The sequence below is a fragment of the Podarcis tiliguerta genome, assembly GCF_965153285.1.
Source record: "Podarcis tiliguerta genome assembly, chromosome: 11".
Taxonomy (NCBI): domain Eukaryota; kingdom Metazoa; phylum Chordata; class Lepidosauria; order Squamata; family Lacertidae; genus Podarcis; species Podarcis tiliguerta.
The window spans coordinates 15,421,748-15,435,129 of record NC_139544.1 but is presented as its reverse complement, the minus strand read 5'-3'; the positions used below and the strand labels follow the sequence as shown (position 1 = coordinate 15,435,129).

The 13,382-nt window shown below is 44.2% G+C and overlaps 1 protein-coding gene across 2 annotated transcripts in view; it reads right to left on the bottom strand.

Moving 5' to 3' along the window:
- The window catches only part of MARCHF3 (membrane associated ring-CH-type finger 3), a 184,593-nt gene that overhangs the window by 56,275 nt on the left and 114,936 nt on the right, over positions 1–13,382 (bottom strand). The window lies entirely within an intron of this gene.

Here is a 13,382-nt window from a genome sequence, read left to right as displayed (position 1 = left end):
TATTACGAAGTGCGTTACACCATCAAATAGGGAGCACAACACCCAAATCAGTATTTAATGACAGAGGGGTTTTCTTCCCCCAACCCCACGACTCCGGCCCCTTAATGATAACCTGCATGCAGTAATAATACAGGCTGCAAGGTAAGGTTAGAGGGGGGGTGGCGAAAAAGAGAAATCATACTTGTGTATGCCATGCTCTTTTCTCCCAAGCATTTCAAGTAATGACATTTAAAATGTTTTGCTGGACAGTAATTGTACAGGAAAACAGAACTTGTGATAGGCAGTAGTGGGCAACACCCCCCCCCCAACAATTTAGGGGGCAATTTTTCACAGAAACACAAACAACAGAAATATGCGACATTAGAAAATGTGGGTTAATTTACTGGGAAGTGCCATGCCCTGCTCTCCTCAACCAGGGTGAGAGCATAACAACACCTCCAGGCCTTATAGAGGATGTGAGTGTATTGTATTGTTGGTTATTATGCTACGTATCTGTGTGTGTGTGTTTATGCACATAAAAGACCACATACAGATTGTTCAAATACGAACATCACAGAACAAGCCCTTTCCTTAGAAGTCAGCGGCGCTAATAGCGAAGGACGTTTCAAAGGCCTGACTGCGGCTAGCTGCTAATTCCGTAGGTTCACTCTACTGATTTGAAAACAGCCAATAAAACAGGAAGAATAAAATTACCAGATAACATAACCATGAACTTCATCATCATCAACAACAACATAGAAAACTTAAAAGAAAATGAGTGGCATAAAATATATTCCACAGTGGAATGCAAGGTTCATATTTCTACCAAACATACCAAATATTCACGGACGTTGCCAAATAAACTCATATTTGAAAGGCCTGAGCCAACCAGGAGAAAGATTGGTCATATAAGTCACAAATGTCCCCCAAGAACAAGCAAAGTTGGAGGGGTCTGCATCATCCCTGGCAGTGTGTATTTTATGAGTCATTTTTCCAGAAATGGCAATGAACACGACTTCTTTAAACCATCGAGCCACAGGAGAACAAGACGCATCTTTCCATCCATGAGAGATCACTAGATGAGATGAGCAGCAACCAAAGGATATAGAATTCCCTGTTGAGAAGTTAAGGTCAGTAAGGCCAAATGGCTAAGAGACATAGCTTAGGGTCCAAGGAGGCCTGTTTGCCAGCAATAATGCCAATCTCAAATGTAACCTGCTTCCAGAACTTGTGACATCCACACCACATATGCCAGTATGTTTCTCATACCTTACAACTCGGTCAGTGTAAGGGGGAACTATATCTTCCAATACATATTTTTATACAGTGGTAGACAGTGGTACCTCAGGTTAGGGACGCAGGTGGCGCTGTGGGTTAAACCACATAGCCAAGGGCTTGTTGATCAGAAGGTTGGCGGTTCGAATCCCCGTGACGGAGTGAGCTCCCGTTGCTCGGTCCCTGCTCCTGCCAACCTAGCAGTTCGAAAGCACATCAAAGTGCAAGTAGATAAATAGGTACCACTCCAGCGGGAAGGTAAACGGCCAGAAGCGGCTTAGTCATGCTGGCCACATGACCCAGAAGCTGTACGCCGGCTCCCTCAGCCAATAAAGCGAGATGAGCGCCGCAACCCCAGAGTCGGTCATGATTGGACCTAATGGTCAGGGGTCCCTTTACCTCAGGTTAAGAATCAATTCATTCTGGAGGTCTGTTCTTAACTGAAACTGTTCTTAACCTGAAGCACCACTTTGGCTAATGGGGCCTCCTGCTGCCACTGCGCCATGGCTTGCACGATTTCTGTTCTCATCCTGAAGCAAAGTTCTTAACCCGAGGTAATATTTCTGGGCTAGTGGTACCACTGTACTGTAAACTGCCCTGTGATCCTTGGGTGAAGGGTGGTACGTTGAAGAAGGAGAAGGAGAAGGAGAAGGAGAAGGAGGAGGAGGAGGAGGAGGAGGAGAAGGAGAAGGAGAAGGAGAAGGAGAAGGAGAAGGAGAAGGAGAAGGAGAAGAATTAAGAAGCCAGCCCCAACCTGGTGCTCTTTCACTGCCAATGGACTTCAACTCCCATCATTGTGCTGATAATGCCATGGTTTTAGGTTTGATCCCCGTATGGGACAGCTCCATTGCAGGGGGTGGAAGAGGGAGTCTTCAGGGTCCCTTTCCAACTCCACAATTCTATGATTCTATGATCTCTTGCTGTTGACTGTGCTGCCTGGAGCTAATGGAAGTTGTAGTCCAATACATCTGCAGTCACAGGTTGGGGAAGGTGGCGTTGAAGCACATTAAAGGTAGAGAAAGAAATGTGCTTTAGTGCCTCTGGCATTAATTCAAAAAATGCCACCTAACTGCTTATCTGGGGAATACTCCTATCCAATGTATTTTATTGATTTTCTCCCCCCCTTCTTTTTTAATGGTATTCCACTGTCCTCTCACTGTTGAGGCTCAGTGTAGCAGCCACTGAAAACAGTTGCGCAACAGGAAAAGAAAGCTGAGAGTGGCTATGGGGCAACACATACAAAGAGTTCTATGCGCTTGTGTGTGTGTGTACCAGCAGTCATTTTCATACTCTCCCCCTTCCCATTTCTGAGCCCTATCCTTTGATCCCCGTCCTCCCCAGAGTGAGTGCTTGTGTGATTCCTTGGGGATAGGTTTAGTCCCTCTTTCTTGTAAATCATTTTTATAGTTTTTTTGTGGAGCACAAAAAGGGCAGGAGAACACTTTGGGAATTCTGACTCCCCAGGGCTCTCTCCCCCCCCCCATGTCTTCACAATGCTAAGGGCAGAACCAAGCATTATGGGAAATGCACTGTCGCTCCAGCAATCAGCAGCTTCTGGTACCCTACTTTTCTCAGACTCCTGTCGCAAGTACTAAGATGATGATTTTGTCACATTCCAAGATTCTGCATTATCAGCTCTGCTCCAATGGCTGAGATACCACAGGCAGAAGCCACCAATCTGGCCACACACACACACACTGTAGATATATAAACAACCATGATAGAGCATGGCAGACACAAACCAAATACTGTACTGAACACCATTCTTTTATTTGCATGTTCAGACCCAGAGACCTCCCCCCTAAATAAACACACATTTGATTCAAATTTTAGTTTTGGTTTTTGGCAGAATTTAGGCCACAACTTTATTGATTACATCAAGTGAATAGTTGCATAGGCTCTGGTTCGACTAGCTCCCTGCATGCTTGCAGGTAGCACTGACCCAGAGCTCTATCATAGGTCAGCCAAGGGTGAACACCTGAGGTAGGTGGAAAGCCTGGGAACGGTCGATGTCTACTCCCCAGATGCTCCCCTGGACTCAGGCACAGGCACAGGCACAGGCACAGGCACAGGCACAGGCACAACTCCCTCTTGGGGCTTGACCAAACCAGATTGAGTCCCTGGATTCCGTTAATGGAATACCCTTCACATAGGGATGGTGAGACTGTTCTCCCATCCCTATCACCTGAACCAGTGCCTATCTGCAACCTTACAAGTTGTGACGATTTGCTACGCGGCAGGTGAAAACCAAAATGGCAACAGCCAATCAGTCAAGTGGGGAAAATTCCTGCTGTGCCCCTGTCCCAACGACAGACGACGCATGACGGCATAGCAAGGTCAATCGCAAAATTCCCTAAATATAGGGAGAGGGGGGCGGGTGTTCCAATGAACGAGCTGAAAGAGGAAGCTCTGGGTCACGTGCGTAGGTATATATAGGTCGCTTGGCCCGTTTAGACAGCTCCCCATTGGCCAGATTAAATCCAGCAACGAGGGACCAACCAATCGGGTGTTATGGCTGTGCAATATGCCCACCCACAACCAAGAAGTCAGTCTCCAGGTCTCACCGCAACACGTGCCCTCTTTTAGGGAGGACACGCCTTAACACCAAAATAATTTAAAAATCGAAACCTTGGCCATTCCTTTTGTAGTTTGATAATCAACGGGCACAAAGCACTTTGTGGCACTTTCCAGAGTTAGCCAAGCAGCTGGCAGAGGCAAGAAAGCAATTGGATCTAGGCAGAGAGACATCAGGGATGCCATACCACTCCCATAGATCACCAGTGTCGAAGCAATGATTCTTCAACATCAACTTCGTTGGACTGGTCACGTTGTGCGAATGCCTGATGATCGTCTTTCAAAACAACTACTCTATTCCGAACTTAAAAATGGAAAGCATAATGCTGGTGGTCAACAAAAGAGGTTTAAAGACTGTCTCAAGGCAAATCTAAAAAAAATGTAGTATAAACACCAACAACTGGGAAGCACTTGCCTGTGAGGGCTCCCGTTGGAGAACAGCCTTGAAGAAAGGTGTCATGGGCTTTGAATACAGTGGTGCCTCGCAAGACGAAAAGAATCCGTTTCGCGAGTCTTTTCGTCTTGCGGTTTTTTCGTCTTGCGAAGCAAGCCCATTAGCGGATTAGCGCTATTAGCGCTATTGGCAGTTTAAGGGCTATTAACGGCTTTTTAAGACTTAAGGGATTAGCGGTTTAGCTATTAGCAGCTTAGCGCTTCAGAAAAAGGGGTTGGGGAGGGGAAAAAAAACCTCAAAAATTTCCGTCATTTTCGTCTTGCGAAGCAAGCCCATAGGGAAATTCGTCTTGCGAAGCGCCTCCAAAACGGAAAACCCTTTCGTCTTGCGGGTTTTCTGTCTTGCGAGGCATTCGTCTTGCGGGGCACCACTGTACACTCAAACTCAGGACACAAGGGAGAAACGTGCTAGGAGGAAGGCACGCTTGCCAAATTCACACCATGATCAGTTCCTGCCCAGAAACCAATGTCCCCACTGTGGAAGGATGTGTGGATCCAGAATTGGCCTCCACAGTCACTTACAGACTCATTGTTAAAACCGTGTTTATGGAAGACAATCTTACTCGGCTACAAGTGATCGCAGAAGAAGAAGAAGATTTACAAACAGGGCCGAGTGCTTGACGATACACCTATCATTGCGGGGATGGCTTTAGCTACTTTTGCAGAGAATACATTCCCTAGGGAGCATGCATGTTGCCTATGCGCTACTTCGTAGCAGTTCTGACGCTCAAAGAACAATGAAGAAAAAGAATAGCGTTGTGATCCTCATATACAATGACAATGGAGCAAATGACTAATTCCAAGACCATTAGCACACAAAGACATGCAAAAGAATGCAGCCTTATGAGAACGGCAGCCACAGACTCTCAAAGGAGCGTGCGTAGGGACATGGATTATGAGCTACATTTTAGTTTTGAAATGCATGCTGAGACTGTTCAACGAGAGTATGCAGCAGCACAGTAGATGCCTCATTAAACTTAAATAGCCTAGACAGGGCTGTGCTTATAGACCCATGCTACAGAATTATACATTTCCTTGCTCACTGCTTCGCTGACCTCATTATGTACAGCAGGAAGATTATCATTCTGCATAAAGTGACCATCCATGCTTTGACAAAGGCATCCGTCAGTCAGTTGAGGAGTTTAAGGGTATTTCTTAACCACCAGATGATGCCGTTAAGAGCAAAATATTAATATATGCACAACTCTTTGCTTTAGCGGCTACTTAAAAGAGAGAGAGAGAGAGAGAGAGCTATTTGGGCAGCCCAGCAGAATATGTTTCTTCTTAGCAGCTTGATAACATATTTTTAAAATAGGAATATCTGACTATTAATTTCAATGGATATGGGATTTCTGCTATGCAAGGCACTTGAAAATCTGATGTGGGTCACTATCATTTATGGAAAACAGAAAGAGAGGGAGCAGCTTGGCCAAGGCAGCTGACGTTCATGGCTGACGTTGACATTTGAAAACAGGTCTAATCCCAGCATTTTACACGTGGCACCCTGATTTCCAAAGTTCTGATTTTTAGAAAAGCTCTGACAACACAAAATAAATACCAGCCTTTTGAACATGTATTAAAAACCATAATAATTCAACCCCGGCAGAAGCCCTATAATGCAATTCATCCAATTCCAACAGTTGAGTTTGTTTTCAATATTCTCCCTCATAAAATGCAGCATGATATACACTTTTGAAAATGGTGTAAGTAATAAGCAGCGCATATTGAACTCTGGAGGTAAATATCAAGAAGGATTGTTCTGAGAAGTACCTATTGACTAAGGCAATGCCAGTGCATACAAAAGCAAAAATAAATCTTGCTACCTAAGAAAACCCCGGCTGAATAAATGCTGCTGTATTCTTTTTATGCGCTTTCATATCAAACACATGGAAATAGCTTTTGACCATGAGCAGGTATTGTTCATTTTCAGGGCCATAAGGTTCATTCAGAGACGCTGACAAGGCCTATATTGTATCATTATAGCGGAGAGTCAGAAAACCAGGGGAAGCCAAGAGACTGAGTACTGGACCTACCAGAAAACAATTGCCAAATCACAAAAGTCAGAATCCAAAAGACTATCACAGGGATTTTCTAGTCATTCACACATTGCATCACAGTTTGGCACAGCTGTTAAGACATAGGTCTGAGGTGGTGAATATAGGCTGAAGACCTTTGCCGATTTATATGCTTAAGGAATGATCTAAATTCTGCACCAAGAAATCTGAATTCTGCAACCTGCCTAAGTCATGCAAATGTACATGTATTTACTTATCTTGCATAATTTATTCTGATTCTGCTAATCATATTTTTTTGGGGGGTGGGGAGCAGAGAGCAATGCAGAACAGTGGAACATTGCTCTCTGGCCATTAAAAATCCTGCTAAGCTTCTTTCGTTGGCTCCAGTGATCTCACTACACTTCTCATCTAGTTTCAAGGCTATCTTTGTAACCTTATGAGCTAGACAACAGAAGCGGAATTTTGGCACTGAATAAATACAGCACTGAACCAAAATGATCATGTAGGTGTCCCAGAAGTACATTTTGGGGAGATGTTCAAAAGATGGGGTGCTGCCACTTGGCACTTATCTAATCTCCAAAATGGGGAGCCTCTGAAAAAGGTCGTCTTCAAGCCAGTCTTAACAAACAAGTTGGTTGAAATGAGAAAAAGTGGTCCCTTGCTATTAGAAACCATTTTTTCTGTCTGTAAGTCTGGTTGAACACATAAATGCAGAGCTGCATTTCTAGCCTTCAGTATTCTTGTGAGCAAGTTGCTCACCCAACTTCACCAAGTACTTTTGATGTGTTTTCCAATAAGCTCTGCAACTTGTGGGTTATAAGCATGATCCTGCACCTTGCTCAACAGAGGAAAGGGCACCAAACGGAGGATGTTCCCTTTATCTGGTTCGCCCCGTTCAGGTGACACGTAAGTTCAAAATGTCATCATACCATTGCTGCATCCTAAAACGAATGCTTGCCATACTGCATTTTGTTTCTTGCAATGTAGAAGGCAGAGGTCTGGGAGGAAAGTAGGTAAAGGGAAATAAAAATTTTAATGGAAAAGCGATGAAATACCAACGAAAGAACAGTGGCAAGAAAAGTTGATGGAATACGCTGAAATGGTGAAAATAACTGAGAAAGATAAGGACAACAATTGCCTTCAAAAAAGATTGGGAACCTTTTATGATGTATATACAGAAACAATGCATTGAAATGAACTCACTTGCAGGATTTGAGTAATACACTTACAATGGACAAACATAAACAGAAAATATAAATATGAGGATAAAATATTAACAACAGATTGACAAGGTACAATTTTAATTTTAGTACATAAGGCATATAAAATTATAAGCAGAAGAAATAAGCACAGTATTTTTCGCTCTATAAGACGCACCCGACCATAAGACGCACCTAGTTTTTAGAGGAGGAAAACAAGGAAAAAAATATTCTGAATCAAATGTTGTTGAAGAGGCTTTGCGCGGCTATCCCTGAAGCCAGAACAGCAAGAGGGATTGCTGCGCAGCTCTCCCTCTTGCTGTTCTGGCTCCAGCGACAGCTGCACAGCCTGCATTCGCTCCATAAGACAAACAAACATTTCCCCTTACTCTTTAGGAGGAAAAAAGTGCATCTTATAGAGCGAAAAATATGGTATGCTATAAACCAGAAACAGAAGTTGGGGGAGGTGGGGGGGTTAATTGAAAATGTAAAATGTAATTTGAATTTTTGATTATGCTAAAATTTGTAAAATTTTAATAAAAATATTTTTTTTAAAAAACATAAAATTTTCTTTTGCAGAAGGAGGAGAAAGAAATCATGCTAGCTGCTGCAGAGAATACTGTCATTACAACCCGCTTGTTCCTCAAGGGAGCGTCACGGAGTCAGGCGAGTTTTTCCCTTTTGCATCTCTGCTGTTGATTTAAATGACAGGTGTGAAAAGTGCAGGGAGTCAGACTGCTCCCGACTGACTCCTCGCGTGTGGATGCTGAATGGTGATGGCACTGCAACACACACAACCGCCCCTCCAAGGAGTGCTAAAAATCTTGCAGCTAATGAATTGGCTCTCCTGTGAGGCATGGATATAGAAAAGCAGTGCTACGTAGACCAAGAGTGTTGCAGAGACTGGGGAAGCAATTTTGGCAGAATGCAAAGAAGTTAGGACCGTCTTAAGACATAGTCTTCTGTTCTCGTAACCTCCAGGTGTAGACCTGTACTTTTAACAATTTGCTGGGAAGATCAAAGATTGTGTTTCAGGAAGGCTAGAACATAGCTGTCAAGTGTCCCTTATTTGGAGGGACAGTCCCTTACCCCAGCTTCATGTCCCGCTGCTGTCCCTTATTGATGGATGTCCCTTAAATTTCCTGGGTTTCAAAGGAAGCAGCTCCTCTCCCTCCCTCCCTGCCGGCCAGGGAGGAGGGAGGCTCCAACTGTGTTGCTTGGATGCCCGGCCCGCCCCCCTCTGGCCTCCTCTCACCAGCCTCAGCCCCTGGGAGCCCCTCCCCACCGGGACTGGCGGGAGCCTCGGGCCCTTCTGCCACCATCCTCCTTGCGGCCGCCGAACTTAGCGTCTCTGCCTAGGGCCTCCCCTCTGCCCGTTGCCGCTGCTCCTGCTCCCGCTAGGCCGTACTGCGGCTGTGCTGCCAAAGGACCCGGATGAGATGGGCAGCCTGGCATGGCCTATGAATTGCTGAGGAGCCATGAGAGGAGAGCGAGGGCAACCATAGAGAAAGCAGTTCAGAGAGAGGAGGAGGAGGTGGAGGCGTGGGCAGGTGTTCCAAGGGCTACAAGGGAAGGACCGCAAGCGCTTCTCCCATAGATTTGTAGTGGTAGACCAGCATAGATGGTCTGATCTGCGGGTTTACTTCGGGCACTATTCCCCCCCCTTCCTCCCGCCCCACCTGATGGAATTGAGAGCTGCAGATGGAGCACAAGAGAAAAGATACAGAACTGCAGCAGCATCTTCATAGCTTGGACTTCATTTTGTGCGAAAAGTGGTTGCTGCTTGTAGTTATTTAATTGCAGTGTTTCATCGGCTGGTGTCTTGAGCAGCAACCTCTGGAAACGAAGGGCTAAAAACCGGCGCTGCTCCCCAAATTATCTGGTCCCTTTTAACTTCTATTTCAGCTGGTTGACTAAAATCCCTTATTTTGGCTGCTGGTCCCTTATTTTCAAATCTGTAAGTTGGCAGCTATGGGCTAGAATTAGAGCTGGGGAAATCCTCCTGTTTTCAAGGAGGCATTAATCATCTCATCGATGCAGTTTGTCAAATTCCCTATTGCTAGATGCTATCAACCAAGTAGGGCAAGGATGGAGCCCGCAGGTAGAAGGTCACGTTTCTCCTAGAACCGTATCTATCACTTCTTTATTCTCAACACGGGGTAATCTTTGTTTGGAGTACTTACACCAGTACTTCAAGCATGTTGGCTAGCCAGGTAATAGCTTGACCTTCACACTTCTAGTGGGCTTTAATGTTTCCTATTGAAAGAAACTGCCTTTTCCCCACATGACCCATTAGACCAACCTACAGAGCCTTCCAATTCACACTGGAGAATGGGAATCAGAAGCAGGATATTTGTGGCTGACCTAAAGTTGTGCGATTCACTTCTCTTAGAAATTTGTCCGAGGCTGAGAGTTTACTGAAAGCTTTCCATTAGCTAAAAAAAGAAAGAGCGAGGCTGTGATTCAAATCTGTTGGGACTGGTGAATTTATATTAAGGTGTGGGTATTTTTATTCTGCCTAGTTTTCTCCCAGTGCCGTAATCCGTTTTCAGCCTGTAGGTTCAGACACCCAAAATAACACATTAAATTAAATAATATTAGTCCAATAAAATATTTTTTCTTTCCTTATTCTGTTTCATTAATCCACTTCAGGTCAATATTATTTTACATATACAGTGGTACCTCAGGTTACAAACGCTTTGGGTTACAAACTCTGCTAACCTGGAAGTAGTTACCTTGGGTTGCGAACTTTGCCCCAGGATGAGAACGGAAACCGTGCACCAGTAGTGCGGCGACAGCAGGAGGCCCCATTAGCGAAAGCGCACCTCAGGTTAAGAATGGTTTCAGGTGAAGAACGGACCTCCAGAACGAATTAAGTTTGTAACCCGAGGTACCACTGCAATTTTATCATGTCACTCCCTCTGTATGTGTTCAAAATATTAACATACAGTGGTACCTCAGGTAAGAACTTAATTCGTTCCGGAGGTCTGTTCTTAACCTGAAACTGTTCTTAACCTGAAGCACCACTTTAGCTAATGGGGCCTCCTGCTGCTGCCACGCCGCTGGAGCACAATTTCTGATATAATCAGTCAGAAGGTATTAGGAAGGTATAGGCCGGTAAAGAAACTAAAGTTAAGAAACCGACAGGAATAATATCTGAGAAACCATAAACTTGTTAATGCTTATAGAATAAACTTGTTTATTTGGTTTAATTTTAAGAACTGTCTGGACTCAGTGTTTTACCCTGTGGTGGCACAGGGATCAATAGACCGTTAAACGTCCATAGACCCTGTGTGATCGCCACAATCGCTCGCTGAGAAATTCCAAGGCAGTGAGGGACCCAATGTGTAAGTTCTCGTGCCAAGACAAGGCCAACAAGGCAATATTATTGTCACTGTATTTGCAAGAAATTCCGCAAATGGTCCCATCAATGAAGTGCTCATTTTCCATCGCGGAAGGACCGCGTAGCAGGAGATGCGTGGCTCTGAAATCAAGGAAAACGGCAGGACTCCGCAAATGCCTGCAAGCGAGGCCCAGGGATTCTTATTAAGTTATAGTCAAACATATGGAGATGTCAAACGGCAGCCTTGCCAGCCTGGAGATGAATTTCAACACTGGCTCATTTGCATTTACAACAGAAAGCCAAGTTGGAGCCCTCATTGCACTTTTGACTACCGTGCATAAATTGAGCTCGTTTCTCCACTGCATCAAGAACTACCATGTTGATGAATTCAATTACCAAAGTGGATCTCTCCCCCCCCTCCCATTTCAACAAGGAGAGATTCCCCTCAGAGCCGCTGCAGAAAACCCTGAGTGGTTTTTGATTCACATGAGACAAAAAAAGCTCTCATACCGTAAGCTGTGGGAGACAGAAGTTATACAAATATTGAAGCAGAGCTCTTATGTGAATTTCCCATTTGTGCCTTTTCAGCACCTTTATTAAAAACAGCACAGAATGCATCCGCAGTCTTCAAACGCTTTCAAGCACTCAGAAACCCACACTAAACTTCCTATTTCACAGTATTCCCAGGAGTCTCCTATTAAGTTCCAAGAAATGCAACTCAAAAACTTGTATCCTGCAGCTTTGAGACTTTAAGACCAAGGGAAGAAAAATACAACTAGCTTGTTACCAAGGGAAGCTGTCCTAACAGCCCGGCAGCCAGTTATTTAAAATAGGGAGTTAGGGGAGAATCGCCCTTAGAATGAAAAATATGTGTGTTGGGAAAGCAAATAATCATCCTTGGTTTTTATATTCTGTGCAAGGAACTATAAATTCTGCCAGCATGCGGTAAACATGCCATGTGCATTTTAGCTGACGTTCAAATATATTTAATTATTAAAATGCCATTGATTGTGGAAGTTAATCATTATCCACGGTTAATTATTTTCCAATTTAATATGAAGCTAACGGCTTACAGCCTATTTATGACTCTTTTGAAACTGAGATACAAGTTTGCATAATTTCACGTTTCTGCAAATCACCCCCTGCATGTAGAGACAAGGGGATATTTTGACGTCCATTGAGATCTTCTGATGTAAAGGAAAGCGAGAGAAATGTAAAGTAGAATGAAAACTGATTTGACTAACAAAATTTAGCAAAAAACCATAGTCTTATACAGTGGTACCCCGCAAGACGAATGCCTCGCAAGACGGAAAACCCGCTAGACGAAAGGGTTTTCCGTTTTTCGATGCGCTTCGCAGGACGAATTTCCCTATGGGCTTGCTTCGCAAGACGAAAATGTCTTGTGAGTCTTGAGATTTTTTTTCGCTCCCCACCCCCTTTTTCTAAGCTGCTAAACCGCTAATAGCCTTTTAGCAGCTAATCCACTAATCCCTTAAGCCTTTAATAGCCGCTAATAGCCGCTAAACCACTAATAGCGCTAATCCGCTAAGCCGCTAATAGGGTTGCTTCGCAAGACGAAAAAACCGCTAGACGAAGAGACTCGCAGAACAAATTAATTTCGTCTTGCGAGGCACCACTGTACATGAAAAAATATCATATTTTTTTGGGGGGGGCACAGGTTCTCCACCCCAGAACCTGTTGCCCCAGTACATGGAATGCTAGGGTGTGGGAGGGAATGTTTCTTATTTAGTTAACTGGGAGACAACCAAAGATGCTGTGACACATGACCTCAGTGATCAAGGTGCAATGGAAGGGTTCGTGTGGCTGCTAAGCTATATTTAACGTAACCTTCCCAAAACGTGATGTCATACTGGGGTTGCAACATCATAACAGCAGCGCCAACACTATCTGCTAGCAAATATGCTTAGTAGGCAAAATCCTTTTCAAAGGTACACTGAAATCTCAGTTTGTAGACTGGAGGCACACAAAGGGCAAAACTATCACTGTCATTAATCAGAAGAGAGGGGAGCCAGGTTAAGTTTGAAATTATGGGAGTTTAAGTATGGATAGTTTCGCATGATAGGTATTAAGTAGTGGGTGGATATAGCAGACGGCACAGAGATTTCTCCAAGTAGTTCTTTATAAGTAAGCTGGAACTGAACTGAACAGCTCAGCCAGCGTGCTTTTATAGGCAGCTGCCTGTCAACATTGTAACAACAACAACCCAGGATTAACTGACGTGGACCTGAGTGAAAACTATATACACAATACCCCTGGTGGCCAGGGTGAGAACTTCAATACAATAGGGATGCATGCAGTAGTCCCCTAAATCAAGTTTAGAATGCTATTCAGAAATTAAAGAAAGTAAGGATTAGTTTCTTAGAATTTTAGAGTTGGAAGGGACCACAAGGCTCATCTAAAAAGGTAAAAGGTAAAGTACCCCTGGACGGTTATAAATCCAGTCAAAGGCGACTATTGGGTGTGGTGCTCATCTTGCTTCAGAGCCGGCGTTTGTCAATGGACAGCTTTCTGGGTCATGTGGCC